The sequence below is a fragment of the Heterocephalus glaber genome, unplaced genomic scaffold (genome assembly GCF_053883595.1).
Source record: "Heterocephalus glaber isolate CG9 unplaced genomic scaffold, H.glaber_assembly_v1.0 deba00001606, whole genome shotgun sequence".
Classification (NCBI taxonomy): Eukaryota; Metazoa; Chordata; class Mammalia; order Rodentia; family Bathyergidae; genus Heterocephalus; species Heterocephalus glaber.
The window spans coordinates 6,926,488-6,942,752 of NW_028258377.1; the positions used below are offsets into that span (position 1 = coordinate 6,926,488).

General features: G+C 39.9%; 1 long non-coding RNA gene across 4 annotated transcripts in view; it reads left to right on the forward strand.

Annotated features, from left to right (window-relative positions):
- The window catches only part of LOC110344406 (uncharacterized), a 556,324-nt gene that overhangs the window by 259,213 nt on the left and 280,846 nt on the right, over positions 1 to 16,265 (forward strand). For all 4 annotated transcript variants that reach the window (XR_015444734.1, XR_015444735.1, XR_015444736.1 and 1 more), the window contains exon 5: positions 926 to 12,449. This is a non-coding gene — a long non-coding RNA (uncharacterized LOC110344406). The remainder of the gene's footprint in view (positions 1 to 925; positions 12,450 to 16,265) is intronic.

Sequence of the window (16,265 nt, forward strand, 5' to 3'; positions counted from 1 at the left end):
TAGTAAATGGAAAAATTCCATTAATAAATAATTTGTAAGTTCAAAATAAGTTTTATTATAGTATGTTATTATAATTGTTCTATTTTATTATCACTGTTGATACTAATTTATAAATTAAACTTTCTCAGTTATGTATGCACACAAAAAAAGATAGTATATGGAGAATATCCACAGGGTTTGATACTGTCCACAGTTTCAGACATCCACCGGGGGACTTGGCACCCCCCTGCCCCCTCCACAGATAAAGGGGGCTTCTCCTCTAACCCAAAGCAATCCAAGCTTCAGCCTGAGAGCTGGCTGACAACCTCAATAAGCCTGAACATTTGGACATGGCTTTTTTTTTTAAGGTTTATAGTTTTTAGCAAAGCATATTTATGAAGAATGTACTAATGATTTCTACCAGTTAGTCCATCTGGTGCCAATTTATTTTCCATTGTAAACAACAAATGTAGATTCTACAGTTTGTTGTTATGCGTAAATTTGGTTATGGGAAGGTAAAATCAAGAGTTCTGATATAACTGCACAGGAGAGAAACATCTAACAATCCTAACAATAACACATTTTACACATTGGATATTGTTGTTTTCACTCAATAAGAGTGTCTTCAGCTTATCTGTTGTCCCTGGTTTTTTTGTGGAATGCTATGGTTCTCATACCGGGTTTTAGTATAACTGGACTCCTTACCAGTGGTCTCATTCTCTGATCTTCCTCCTTGTGTTCAAGGAAAACTAAAATTTACAAGCAAAATTATGTGTACATGGATTCATTCCCTTTTTCAGTGCTATTCACTGATTAGATGGTATATGATCCTGGCAGAAGAACTAAGAAAAAATCTGTTAAAGAATGACTAACTGGTCAAAGGACCCAGAGGCTGAAGTGAGGAATCACCTTTTAAACTGCAATTTCTCCTTGATTTAATTTGCAGGACCACTGCCAAACATTCACGGTGTAAAAACCATCGAGGGAAAGGAAGCAGTATGTTGTTTTCCCTACACCTTCAGAGAAAATTGTCCATGCTGATTTGTGATTTATTTCTTGCCCTGAAAACTTCGAGGGAAGAAATGCATTCAGTGATACAGAAAAAGAAGAAACCAAAACATGTACTTTTAATTACTGGAATGAAATAAGCCTGGTAAAAAGGCCTCTTAAGATATTTTGTGATTAAATGTGATGAACAATTCTGTAAATTTTAGGAAGTTTACCTGTAGAATTTACCTTAAAAGAGCAAACTTATTTGAGAACTGAAAAGATCTGATTTTTCAAGCAGCAAATCACACGGTACTTCAGGGTAGGGAAAAGCGCTTAAGGGAGATGGCGAGGAGGCTGCACTCTGGCCCTGCTTCCCTTCTCTTGAATTATTCCACTCAGTCTCTACTTGGACTTTTCTCACCCCAAAAGGGAAAAACAAGGGAAACAAATGTTTCTTCCCTCATAGTTTGCTATTTTGGGCCATGTTTGAGGGTGCCTGTGAATCTTATTTTATTGAAATTGGTTTTCCATGCAAATGTTTGTTCTCTACCTAATTTTGGTCAGTTCCTTGCGGTGCCCTTTCACTGAACAAAAACTAAAATAGATGTTAGTTTCCCAAGAAGAAAGTCTGCTTCGCAAACACTCTGATTGTCCTTAATCTCATTATCTTTTAAATCTGAGAACTGTAGCTAGGGCTGTGGAGAAAAATAGTTTTTCATGCTTCTTACAGTTTCTTCTCTTAGTGCATTGGTCTTGGTTGTGGTTAAATGTCCTGAAGTTAGGGTGGCCGGACAGCCTTAAACAACTAGGTTCTTTTCTGGAAGTTCATTATTTTGTATTCTTCGTTTTTAGTGACAACTATAGCAGAGTACTTTCAGAGTTTTAATGGCTGTACCAAAGCCTGGTAAACAGATTGATCACACTTCTTTTAACCATTCCTTAATGCTAAATATTTAAATTTTTTTCTTCATGTATGTAATGCTTTTTTCCTATTTCTGTGTTGCTCAATCAAAAGGTAATCCCTGAGTAAGATTATTGGGTCAAAGGGTATGAATATTTTTATAGCTCTTGAGATGGTTTGTCAAATATACTGCAATGTAAGTAGTTTCACTGATGTTGTTGCCAGAATTCAGTGTTATGATTATTTAACTTTTTCTTTTTTGCAATCTTCATAAATATAAAATGGCATCTGTTATTTTAAAACTGCATTTCTTTCATAACTGGCATTATTTTCCCCAATACACTTATTTGCCATTTGTATCTATCACTTAAACAGTGCTCCTTCATATTAGTAATTTTAGTTCAGGAAATCTGAGTTTATTAGACATACTCTAGCCAATGGCAGGATAGCATGGAGGATTAGAGGAAGGAACAAATAAATGGATGGAAAAAAGAGAGAGCTTGTATTCTGATAATAGTCATTGGCAGTGCTTGCTCTTGCTCAAATATGAGGCTATCTCACAAAACCTGTCCTAATTTTAAATTAGATTGCCATAGGGGATATTCCAAATATACAGACTTTAGGAACCAAAGCCTTCTGTTTAACTATTCTTTGCTTCTTTGTTATGAATGTGTTTAATGTTACCATATGCTCTTCTCCCTTTGAGATGGGCATTTTGCCATGTGTATAACACTTTGAGACTATTAATTACCCTGTATGAAATAAGTTATTATATGGTAATTCTCTTCATAGAGGATTCCAGTTCTCCACAAGAACTAGGTCCTAGTTTTGTTAGATTTTAAATGGGCTGCTTCTTATCTTGAGACATGCAGTGGTAGCATATGTAGGTTTGGTGAGCTTTGTGGTGACTCAGCTCTCTATAGATTCTTTAGAATTTTGGAAAGATATTTGTCACTGGTGATACTCCTGGAAGACTTGAAGCTGCCACATGGCTTTGGCTCTGCTTTGGCACATGCAGTATCTCTAGCGCTTTTTGTGTGGCAAATGTTAATGAAGAGCCATAGACTTTTAAGAGATGAACAGCCTATTTCTCTGCTTCTAAGTAGGACAGCCAGCAGTTGCATTTGTTCAGTCACTTGTTCAATCATTCATTAGTTCATGCATGAATCCAGCTCATGATTATTGAAAATGGCAGTGCCAGGCACCCTGCTACTAACTTCAGGATTGTTGAGGAAAGGAAATGCAGCCATCCTTTGCCTTGATTTCCTTCTGCTTATTCTCTGAGATCTATCAAATATTCTTCAAAAAGTAGCAAACTTTGTCCAGTAAACTAACTTTGGCTAATGTAGCAGTCCATCTTCCCCTCCTGTCTTGGACATACACAAATTGATAAAATCCTTGAGCAAAGCAAGGAGTTGCAGAAAGACTTTTCCAGCAGGATCTGATCCTGGAGAAAGTGAAAATTTTTCTAGAAATAGCATCAGAACAGGGAAGGCAAAGCATTATTATTCGTGAAACACCAGATATGTAAGAATCACAGAAGATGACAAATACAATGCACTAAATGATCTGAGGGTCGTCTTTTCTGAGGGTCTATGATTATGTTATTGAGTGAACTGTAGGAGTCAGACCATGGCTCTTGGAGCATTCAGGAGAGTGATGGATAGTTCTGGCTTAGATCATGGTACAGGGCAGAAAGAGGAAAACAAAGTCTAGGTCTATTTTGGAAGTTGAAATGACTGTAGTTGCTGAATTATTAGATGTGGAAGATGAAGAGAAAGGAAGATTCAAAACTGGTTTCTGGGTCCTGGCTTATGCAAATGGGTGTTGCCCTTTCTTGAACCAGGGAGTTATGGAATATGAATGTGGTGAGCAGGGGAAAGGTTATGCCTGTGTCTATCTGGAAAGGAACAATTCGGGGGCTGTTTTTTTGAGGGACCTTGTTTTTCAGTGTCCCCTGATAAAGGTTACAAAATTGGTTGCAAAATTGTGCAGCTTCACCTATGAATTTCTCCTATTCAAATAAATGGGTTAGATTCTCAAAGATATCTATGTTCTTTAAAAAGATGTGATTCCATTCAGGCATGGAGAAAAGCTATGACAAAGTGAAAGATATGTATTATAAACCCATCAACCTGTAGAATTTTCTATTTGGTTCTGTGATGATGAGAATCACAGCTAACATTCACTCAGCACTCACTAGATGCCAATCACTGTTCTAAGACCTTAACATAAATACCTCAGGCCTCACTCAATGTCACCTGGGTTCTCCTACTCTTCTAATTTTACAGAGGAAGTGGCAAGATTAAGATTAGCACTCTAGCAGCCAAGTTTTAGAATCAATGCCTTCAATCATAATGTTAAACACAGAAGAAAATATTGCAAAAGCAAATTAGTTTTTTTTCATGTTGAATGCTAAGCTTTGAAAAGTATACTGACTTTCTTGGCTTGTAAGCATAAGTTAATCTTCATTTCTATGAGGTCTGGCATTAGTTAATGCCATTATACATATTCCTCAGAGAGAGAAAAAGATGACAAGTTAAGAAGATATCCTTTTTGGAGGGATATATATGTGTGAGTATATATATGTCCACATAAACACACATGATAACTCACAGGGAATGTAATAATATTGAATGTGAATATGTAAAAGGGCTCAGAGGTCATGTTTTTGGAGAGACAGCTTGAGAGGTTTAGGTGAGTGATATAACCCATTAGTAGCAGAGATAGTTCTGTAGCTGATTTTCATAATTCCTAGGCTGCCTTATTTGTCCTCTTTCTCTTGTATATTCTGTATCACCTCTGTTTGCATGCAGTGGATGCTCCCTTCATAAGCATTTGGCATAAGGAATTTGGAGAAGTGATGAAAGTAAAGAGTCATTCATTTAATAATAAATACAATCATCCAGAACTAGCATTGGAGTGGGAAGAGAAACTCAGAAAAACTCTCACTTTTACCTTCTAAGATTTGTCAACCTCCTAACCATCTTCAGTTACATTACTTCTGTCACTCTCTCTAGATGGCACTGTTTCCCCTTTAACATTGCCGTGAGTAAGCACACATACATTTCTTTTTTTTTTTTTTGGTACTGGGGATTGAACTTGGGACCTTGCGCTTGCAAGGCAGGCAGCAGCACCACTGAGCTAAATCCCTGGCCCTCATAGTTTTCTTTTAATACCTTATAACATGATAGAGGAGAGTCTGAAAATTACACACAAATCTTCACTCAAAACTAGGGGAATAACAAGAAAAATAGATTACTTACAATATGGAATTTCATTATTAATTTCAAAGTTATGACATTGGTTTGCTATCTGTGACCCACTGGCCCAATTCCTTAGGTTGATGTCTGTCTAGTCACTCCATGCCAAAGCTCTCCAGAACCGGGTGTTGCTAAAGTGGAGAAGTGGCGATGTAGATTATGCCCCTGTGGGGAGAAGCAGAGAAGACAGGCTTCATTTGAAGGAATTGGGCTTAGCATGAGGTATGTCGGGAACTAAATGACAACAAAGCAAAGTATCATTTTAAATCCTGAACCTTCTAATTTTACAAGAAAATTCAAGAATACAAATGGCAAGGGATGTCTGTGAAGATGTGGAAGAAGGGAAAGATCTTGAGGACAGAGAAGAAAGCTAAGATTCCACGGGAATCCAGCTACCCAGTACAAATAAAGGAGAATTAAGAATGACTTTGAGTTTTAAGTTTGACTACATATAGAGAGGACAGAGAAGTGGGCATAGATGGAAGATGGGTAAGGGATGTATATCTCCTGGCAGAGGAAGGCTTTTGGGGGAACAAGCTTTATAGGGAGAATTGCTGAAGGTGTATCCTGGGAATCAGGAAAGTTGGCAAGATCTGATACTGTAGCACATTGTTGACTGTGGATCTGATTTGTGACTAAGGGAATCAGTTCATAGATTTCATCATTGTCCACCTGAAGTCTTGTACTGTCCTCTCCAGCATTACTCATGATGATGTACACAGTTCTTTCCAGTGCTGTTTCTTGGGGTGTGTTTAAAAATCCCTGTGTATGTTCAACTTTTTTTTTCTGTTTTCAAGTAAGAAATGATTCTTTTTTTCAAAAGGGACTTCTGGTAATCATCTTTCATTGTATGTTTACTCCTGAAGAGAATAGGGGCACAGGGGGCTCAGAGGAGCAAGAGGCAGGAAGCTTCAGGTCCCTGACCACAACCACCACCTTGCAGACAGTGTTGTGTAAATGAAGCCTCCAGCAGAAATCGGTGACTCAGTGACTCTGTGCTGGGCAAGTGACAGCAAAGTGCAGGACTTAATACAATGGCTTGGATACAATAAGGGAAAAATTGTATTTCTTCTCAGATAAGATCTAGACAGACCAGCAGAGGGACAATTCCCTAAGGTTGGGGCAGAACTAGCAGTACTTCCGCAGGGAAAAGGGGTAAATACTATAGTCAAATCTCACAAGTCTCTTCTTTTTTCAGAAAGACATGTTGTGGAAAATTTTAATCATCTATAAAAAAATAGACCAGTATACCTGTAATGCAACTTCAACAAGGGTCACATCTTGGCCAATTTTGTTTCTGGTGAATCTACTTTTGCTTTTATATTATTTTTGAAACAGATCCCAGATATTAGATTGCGTTATCTGTAAATATTTCAGTCTATATCTTTTGAAAATCTAGTCAGCATTCAGTCTTCTAATTGTCTCATACATTTTCATTGTTTTGTTTTTCTTAAAAGCAGAATTAAACTATGGCACACCCATGATGACTGGTTTGTTTATATGTCTTAAAAGTTGCAGACTCCCATCCCTACATTTCTGTTTATTCTCTGCCATGAATTTATGGATTAAAACTTTATTTTCTCAGTTATTTGGATATAAGCACCTGTGTAGTAGAGATAGGTAGACTTTCCACAAACTTGTTTCTTTTCCTTCCTAGGCACAAAACTAAACCAAATTTCCTGATTTTCTTTGCAGTTAGATGTGGCCAAGTGAGTGACTTCTGGTCCATCAAATGTGGACGGAATAGATGGATATTTCTCAGTCCTGGTCCATAAAGCCCTCCCATGTGCACCTGCATTTTTTTCCCTTCTCCCTCACTAAACTTGGAAGCTATGCATTAAACATAGTGGGGCCAATTTTCCAGGATCCTGAATCAACACTTGTGTGGATAGCTCCTGGCTGTTCAGGTGCACTTTCTGTTTTGTTACTGAAATTTTTAGTTTATTGGTAACAGGCAAATATTCCTTAACAAATAAAATTTTATATAAATCTCATTATGGAGCAGTGGTTCTCAACTCTGGCTGCAGGTCATAAACCCTATGGTAACTTTTAAAAACATATTGATGCCCAGGGTCTGCCCTAGGCCAATTAAATCTGAATCACTGATTTAAACAGGAGCATTTAAACAGGGTATTTTAAAAGAGCATATCATGTAATTCTAATATTCTGGCAGGGTTGTTATCAACTGTGAGATAAATTCCTCCTAAAGACTCCTTTTCTCATCTTCCTAAAGTGCTGAACTGAAAGCATTCTAGATATTGTTTCATTTGTTATTTACAGACACTAGCCAGGAAAAGGCTCTCTGGATAGCAGTCTAGATTCTGGTGTGTGGTGAAGTATAATCAAACACACAGCCTTTTACCCTCCAGTTGCCTTTATACATTGCAATTTTAGTGGGACTCATTTCCTTTGGAGCCTTAATGCACTCCATTGTAGTCTTCTATTTACATATACATTTCTGCTGAGAGACAAAGGACTCTGAAGAAGAAGAGCTGTATGTCCTATCAACACATCCCCCTGAATGGGAGCATGACAGGCAGGCAGTCGGTTTCACTAAATATTATTGCTAAATAGATGACTGAATGAACACATTAAAAAGAGATTGTGGAAACTACTGTGCAATTCTTTTAGGCAGGAGAACTAAGTGTGGAGAAATGAGGAAACAACTAATTAAGTAAAGCAAGAAGGCCTCTGGTAATTAGGTTTGAGGAAAAAGAATGTTCAGGGGAGACACATAAGACCCACAACATCATTAGAATCACGAGTTTCATGCTGTCCCAAATAGGAAGCAAAGAGCCAAACATACAGTGTTAGGATTGCAAGTGACCCAAGGTCTGATCTAGTCCAACAGTTCTCAGAGTGTGGTCTATAGATGTTGAAAGTTGCTAAGACACTTGCAGGAAGTCTGTGATGCTACACATTATTTGCCTTTTTCCTTTCGTTGCCATCTGCGTCAATGGCACACAAACAATATAGGGTCAAAGTGCTTGTAAAAGTTAATCTTGACTGCCAATTTGACGGTAGAGTAGCAGATTAAGCTACTCTAGCAGATTAGTAAATCACACATTTCGGTATATCTGTGGGGTATTTCCTGAGACAGTCAACATGCAGGCCTGTAAGCTGAGGTGGCAAGACCTATCCTGGTTATGGGAAGCACTGCCCAATTGTTTTACAGCCTGGATGGAATAAAAGGGAAGGAGGAGGAAGTTGGCCTGCATTAGAAAAACTCCATTCTGCTCAAATGAATGTCTGTTTTGCTACTGCCATTCCCAGTGGACATCAGACTCCAGCTTCTTTAGCCTTTCAGTGCTAACTCACACAAGCAACTCTTCAGGGAGTTTTCAGGTCTTCTAGATCTTCAGTCTTAGGCCCACATTGCATCCTTGTACCTTTTGTTTGGCTTCTTGGACTGAGAAGATACTGGTGGTAGTGCTGATACTGGTTCTTTTGGTTGTCCACCACGTGGATGGCCATTGGGTACACACACATGTGCGTGCACGCACACACACACACACACACACACACTTTTTTTTTCTTCTAGTGATTCTGTTCCTTTGGAGAACCCTAATCAATACAATGCTTATGCTTTAGAATGTTTAAGGCAGTGATACCAAGCCAGTAGTCATGGTTTATATTCTTTATGGCCACACTCAGTTAAAAAAATTCCAGTATTTCTGTTTTAATATTTAGATCTTTGATCCATTTCAGTTTTGGTTTAGTGCATGGTGAAAGATATGGATCTACTTTTAAGCTTTGGTATGTGGAAAGCCAATTATTCCAGCACCATTTATTAAAGAGGCTATCTTTCTTCCAGTGAAGGTATTTGGTTCTTTTGTCAAAGATAAGGTGGCTGAGTATGTTTGGAGTTGTTTCTGCATCTTCTAATCTGTTCCACTGATTCTCAGGTCTGATTTTTTGCCAGTACCATGCTGGTTTTTTTTAATCACAGTAGCTTTGCAGTATAATTTCAAGTCAGGGATTGTGATGCGTTCGGCCTGGCCTTTGTTGCCCAGAATTGCTTTTGCTACTAGAGTTCTCTTCTGATTCCAAATGAATTTTAAGATTGTTTTTTCTAATTCTGTGAGACATGCTGTTGGGATTTTGATTGAAATTTCATTAAATTTGTATAATAATTTTGGATGTATGGCCACTTTCACTACATTTGTTCTTTCTATCCAAAAACAAGGAATATCTTTCCATTTTCTGATAACTTCTTTGATCTCCTTTTTCTGTTACTGTAGTTTTCAATGTCAAAGTCTTTTACTTCCTTTGTTAGATTTGCTCCTAAGTATTTCATTTTTTTTTGATGCTATTGTGAAAAGTGTTATTTCCCTACTTTCTTTCTCAGTGAGTTTGTTATTTGTGTACAGAAATGCTACTGATTTTTGAGTATTGACTATGTATCCACCTATGCCAATGAATTTGGTTATGAAATTGAGAAGTCTTTTGGTGGAGTTTTTGGGGTCATCTATTTACAGTATCATGTCATCTGCAAAGAATGATAATTTAGCTTCTTCCTTCCTATCCTTATTCCTTTTATTTCTTTCTCATGTCTAATTGCTGTGACTAATGTTTCTAGAATTATATTGAATAAGAGTGGTGACAGTGGACATCCTTGTTGTGTTCATGATTTTAGAGTGACAGCTTTCAGTTTTTGTTCATTTAGTGTGAGGTTGGCTGCTGGTTTGTCATAGATGGCTTTTATTAGATTGAGATAAAGACCATCTGTTCCAATTTTCTATAGGGTTTTTATCTTGAATGGGTATTGGACTTTGTCAAATGCTTTTTCTGCATCTATTGTGATGTGGTTTTTGTCCTTGACTCTGTTAATGTAATGCATTACATTTATTGATTTGCATATGTTGAGCCATCCTTGCATCCCTGGGATGAATTCTGCTTGTTATGGTATATAATCTTCTTGGTGATTTGTTGCATTCTGTTTGTCAGTGTCTTATTGAGGATTTTTGGGACTATGGCCATTAGGGAGATTGGCCTGTAGTTCTTTTTGATTGGCTCCTTCTCTGGTTTTGGTATTAGGGTAATTCTTGCTTCTAGGAATGAATTGGAGAGTACTGCCTCCTTTTCAATTTTATTAAAGAGTGTTGCAAGCTAAACTAGCTAGTATTCTACATGGCATAATATTTTACCTGAAAGAATGACTGAGAAACTATAGTTTTCAGACTTTGGAAATAGGCAGATTTTTTTAAATAAAAGAAGTAACCCTGTTAACTAAAAGAAAAATCCTTAAAATATTAGTAGGCAATGATAAGATTTCTGTTTTTGAGCAAAAGTAAGGTTTTTGAAAACATGTATCCATGTTAAGTATTAAGGTAGGTAGCCCATGTGGACAAAAGGTTTTTTTGGTTCTTCAATAATTCTGCACAATGTAAAGGGATCCTAAGACAAAAAAAAAAAAAAAAAAAAAAAAAAAAAAAAGACTGAGAACTGCTGCTGTAGTCCATCACCTCATTGTTCTGATTGGAAAACTGAGGTGAAGTAAAGAAGTGGGGCATTGTACATCACTGGAATAAATAGTCAAAATAGAAGTGCTTTCAGGAGAAAGCACTTTCAGACAGAAAACAAATGATTTCTTAGAAGTGTTTTTGTTCAGTGTTTTTATGACCTGTAAATGCAGCTATCAGCAGAGATTCTAAGCTTACCATGGTGCACCTTACCAGAAACAAGTGATTTCCTTTAGTAGTCTAAATTTTAAAATCTTCAGTATGGATCTCCATAACTTATCCTTTTAGAAAAGTACAAAAGAAAACAACACTACCACCAAAAGGAGCAAGAATCATAGAAAAATGGGCAACTTGCACTAATTAAAGCTGGTTAGTGGCTAAACTGGCATCAGAAGGCCAGGGTCCTGGTTCTCAGGGGTATTATAGGAGACAGGACAGAAATGAGACCTTCTGGAACAATGTCCTATTGAAAGAGATGTGATCAAGGAGGCGGAGTGCTTTAAAAAAAAGGCTCCCACACGCCGTGTCCCTGTCAAGCACCCTATGGCTTCCACAATATAAAATTCTCAAGGACCAGTGATATTGAACTTCAAGTAATGTAGACTTGTTGGGAGTCCTGTAGAAGAGAGGCAGAAGACTTCAAGGTTTGAGTAACAGTCGTAAAGGAGAGTAATATAAGTTTGAGACAATGTGGTAGACATACTCATATAATATACACATTCCTAGAGTCACAGAACATTTTGAATGACAGCGATCAGGTCTGGATAGGAGGGTCCCTCTACCTTAGAGTTTCCTAGTCTCATCTCCTCTGACCATGTTCACTCCAACAGGGCAAAGAGTTTGAGTGTTAAGTGGACTGTTCGTCATACAAAAGCCCCTGGAATTCTCTACACAAAGCAGCCCTCTACCTCCACCCTATGCTGTACGCAGGCTGGGTCTGTCCCTGGGAGGATGAACAGGCACCAGGTCTAATTCCTAAGTCTGAGAGCTGTTTGAGGACTGGCTGTCTGCAGGATGGAGCTTGGATACATGGTCTGTGGTGTTCGTGTTCAGCACCTGAGGCTCCTGGTAATACAGATAGAGCCAAGGGTCGTGGAGTGCAACTGTATTTCTGTACAAGATTCTGAGGAATCTAGGTGTTCTAATTATGAATCTGGCCTTCTCCAGTTTATCATCTCATTGTTATTAAGATAGGAAAGTAGCACATATTCATTCATATTCATTTCATACATTTGTTCTCTTGTCTGGGGCCCTACAAATATTAGGGGCAGATCTGTACAGAAGTGTGTTTAAAGACATGCTGGCTGACCTTTAGCAAAGTAATGTTTAACGTGAGCAACAACCTCTGTCCCCAATCATTTCTTATCCAGGAACTCAAACTGCAGGGTCATGACCTATTCTTGTATTGTGAACTCTTAGCAGAATAAACATGTTTGTGTCTAGCCATTATATCAAAGGATTTTGCAAGTCATCACAGTTGCCAAGGGGGTCAATTATCTCCACTCTGATGGGAAATCAGCTGAGTTTCAAGCAGAGCCAGTGGGCACAGAGTGGGCATCCTCAGGAGTGTCCAGAGTGCCTGCCTGCTGTTGTTGCTGGAATCTTCCCTGTATATCAGTCTAGAGAAATGGCTGCCTCAGACAGGGTCACTGAACCAGGTGTAGGGGTGGGGAGGCAAGGCCTGCTAATTCAGTGAGTATCAAACCCAGAGGAAAGGTGCTTGGAAACAGAGCTCCTCAATCATTCTACCGTCTGGGTGCATACTATACACTGGAGAAACACCTGTGACTCACGCTCCTAAGGGAAGATGGCTCAATTAACAACCTAAAGAGTGACTACTGCTGGGAGTTAGAGGTATGACATTCTGAATCTTTGCAAGTTGCTCATAAATATGTCTGTTATCGTAGAGCATTTCCTAAGTGTCACTGAAACATTTTGTGGCATTTTTCACTTACTTTGATTTAAATTCACACAGCGCTACTTTGAGTCAGAACTGTTCAGAACACTTTAAAATGTTTAGCCATACAATCTTCATAAAAACCTATGTAAGCACAATGATTAATTTCCTTTTATATCTGAGAAAACTGAAGTGTAGCATGGTCAGGAGATGTGCCCAAATTTGTACAACTGGCAGGTAGTAGATTGGGGACCACTGAGACAGTCTGCCTCTGGGATCAACCTTGGAATAGGTTTCATGCTCCTGACAGCCCTTTAAGGGCTAACGCTATTATCACTCCATTCATGGAGGAGGAACACAAAGCTAGGCATTCTCCAGCTTTTGTAGGTAACTAATTCAGCTTAGGTCCCATAGCTGATAAGATGTTTTGGACCGCCACAGCAGCTCTGCAAAATCAGCTGCACTCTCTGCCCCATTTTTCTGAGAGTTCTGGACAAACAGGATTGCCTGTTACAAGTTTGACACTTGTGAAGTCAAGCTTGTCACCATTGTCATTTTGATTCCTAGAGACTAATTTGGGATAATGAACTATGGAAGGGAGGGGAGAAACCTTGTGATCACTTTCCAAGTGAGATCTGTGAGGTGGCAAAATGAGCATTTGCAGGGAACTGAATCACTCTTGCTGCCTGATAGACGTGAGGACCTTGGTCTCAGAGACCTCAGTTGATGAAGGCCATGACCACACCAGGATATGTGAAATTAATGAAATGCTTTACTGTACAGTGGTAAGATCACAAGTTTGGGGGGACTGGCAGGTCTGGGTTTCCATCCCACCTTCACTGTATACTTGACTGTTTGGAGTCTCCTTGTTTTCTCCATGTGTAGATGGTGATGATAGTGCTGCCCATCCTGGCTTGAAGTGAGGATGGGGCACAGGGCAGGCAACCCAGGGAAATGTGGGCTTCCTTTCCCTTTCTTGTTCAGAATCTCAAGTGAGCTTAGAAAGAACCCATTGAAAGCTCCCTCGGTGGGGTATTTGGCTGGGGAAAACAGTGCCAGGCCAGCTTCTCCATCCCCTGGACTCCGGAAAGCGGAGACTTCCCTGGCCAGCAGCGCAACCTGCTGAGCCCACTGACGCAATGGCTTGGGCAGAAGGCCTAGCTCTGCTTGGCCCTTCGCCTGAGCTGCTAGAGCCAAAATGCGGGAGCCTGGAGGCTGGGCTGTGGAGGTTCATAGACCCATGGCTGCCTGTTTTCTTCAGCCCGGGGCCCGGCCTCCCTACACGTAGAGGGAAACTGAGATACTTGCAGAAGCAAAATGGTGCCAACTTTCTCCTCCTCATTCTACCTTGATGGCTTAGTTTTGTGTTCTGGGGTAAAGACAAATGAGAAATAAAGGCAATCCTAAGAAGCCATCAAAACTAGCTCCTTGTCCTCTGTGCCAGGGCTGCAAAGGTGCCAGGGAGCAACAGCTTCACAGCTTTTTGTGTTCTTCAGAGGAGATTAAGGAACTCTCCAGTCTACAAGTATTTCCGAAGCATTTTTCTCTTCTTTCCCATACTGGCTCAGAGTTCACAGAGGGACCTGCAGCATATGTTCTGTTTTGATTTGCATTTGCACACTTTCCCGCATCCATTATCTCACCTCATTAGGGCTTGGAAGAGGAAGCAGAGCTGAATGTGGCAGCAGCATGCACTTTCCTGAGCCCTGTGGAGAATTGTCCCAAACGGTAAATAAAACAGTTGCAAGGGCCGGCCAAGAGCCTGCACGAGGGCGGGCATCTCCGGGCCCAGACCCAGCAATGCTTGGCCAGTTTTGAAGACTCAAGCTGTGCCCAAGTCACATGTCCCAGCAAGGGAGCACCTGAACCTAAGAACCTAAGAATCTCTGTGACTGATGATCCTGCCTGAGCTCAGAGTGTCTACAAAAGGCCCTGTGGACCCCACATCCCTGTCCTTGAGCAGTAAAGCAAATGGTTAAAGTAACACAACTCCTTCCCTCCCTCCTCACTCATGGGAAAGGCTCAAATCAACCACTTTCTAAAAGTAGGGGTGGTCAGAGAACTGTTGTTTAGTTCTTAATGAAAATGATGTAAGGAAAAGCCCATGGTATCAAGAAATGAATGATACATATATATATATATAGTCATTAAGATAGAGATGCGGAAGTGACACAGGTCTCACTATACCTCCCAGGAGCCCTGCCTACGACTATCCTCAGTGTCTGTGTTGACATTGCCTTTGATCCTTGATGCCTATTTTCTGTTTGGCTTCTTTCACTTTCTTGAGTGGAGATCTGGCTCTGTCACTAATCAGCAGTGTGAACATGAACAAGCCATTTCACTCCCCTGGGCTTCAGTTTTCTCATGAGTTGAGTAGGTGGCGTCATTAATGACTTAGTTATGTTGTAGAGATTTGCTTTGAAAACCAAATGGCCCAATAATACCTGCCAATGCACTTTTATGGTGATAAAGTGCCATGCAAAAAATGGAGTGGTATTTCAATATGGATAAAGGTATTTTCCCTTGCCTGTGAAAATTGTCTTTATTGATTATCTATTAAATCTCTCTGCTAAAGTAATCTGAGCTAGCTCTGGGGCTGCTGTAGACAAAGCATGGTGAGTCCAACAGCTGGTCTTTGGAACAACTACAACAACAAAAAAGTAGAGGTGTGGGGCTCATTATAAGCATACCCAAAGTTGAGGAAGGAAGCAAATCCAAGGTTTATTGAAGAAGGGTTGTAAAACAAGTGTTTGGTGATTGTTCTTTCCCTGATAGAATGGAACATTTGCCAATCTGCCTAATGATTTCAAGGAGAGCAGAGGGAAAGTCCAACTGGCAGAATGTAAGGAAAACGCATGAGAATGTGGCAAGAGGTTGGGTGCAGCCAACTACGGGCCTCAGGCATGACCCAGGCTCAGAATGAGAGAACATCATGTCCTACGTTCTGATGTCTGCTTAACTGACCAGTTGTCAGGTCTGCTTTTTACCTCATATTCTCTGAGGAAGGTTTATTGGGAAGTGTGTGTTCTATCAGCTCTAGATTTTCATGGTCCACAATGCTATTTGCTTTAGGGTAATTTGAAAAGAAATCACTAGGCCCTAGAACACACAGTATGGAAGAATGAAGTGGATTAGAAAGTAAAATCAGGCACCAGAAAGGCAACAGTTTACCCTCATGGAAAGGAATATCCTGCCAACTGTTCCCATAGCTTTCCTTTCAAACATCCCCTCATTACCATTTTAAAACATGTGCTTATTCGGCTGTTCTCTGAGTCTGCAGTGTGGCAAAGTAAGTTAGCAGTATTAGCCCTTATGTCCTAGCTCGGATCCTTGACAACCCAGGACTTGGGAGGGAGTGAAGGAGGAGGAGGGAGAGGGCTAGCTCCATTGCAGAATCTGGAGCTGTCAGTGCTAGATACTCCTTGGGGAATGGGCATGCAGTGGGAGATGCCAGGAGACGGCTGAAAACCAGGAGAGCAGATGGCTGAAAATGACCATCCTTTACACTTTGACCCTGCTTAGCTGAGTTAGTTGAGGAAAGAATACATATTGGCCCTGAGAGCGCTTTACTCTTTCTACTTATTCTACACATGATCATTTTATTGAATTTGCTAAGCGGGGGCCTGGACTTAACAGTAACTTAACAGTAGTCCATTAACATGACTTATAGCAAAGCTAATGAGTTTAAATGGGACTTTAACCCACAGGCTTTAATCAGTTGAGCCAAATGGTCTCCACTTGGTAGGAGGCAGTTTTGACAACTGCTGCTGCTT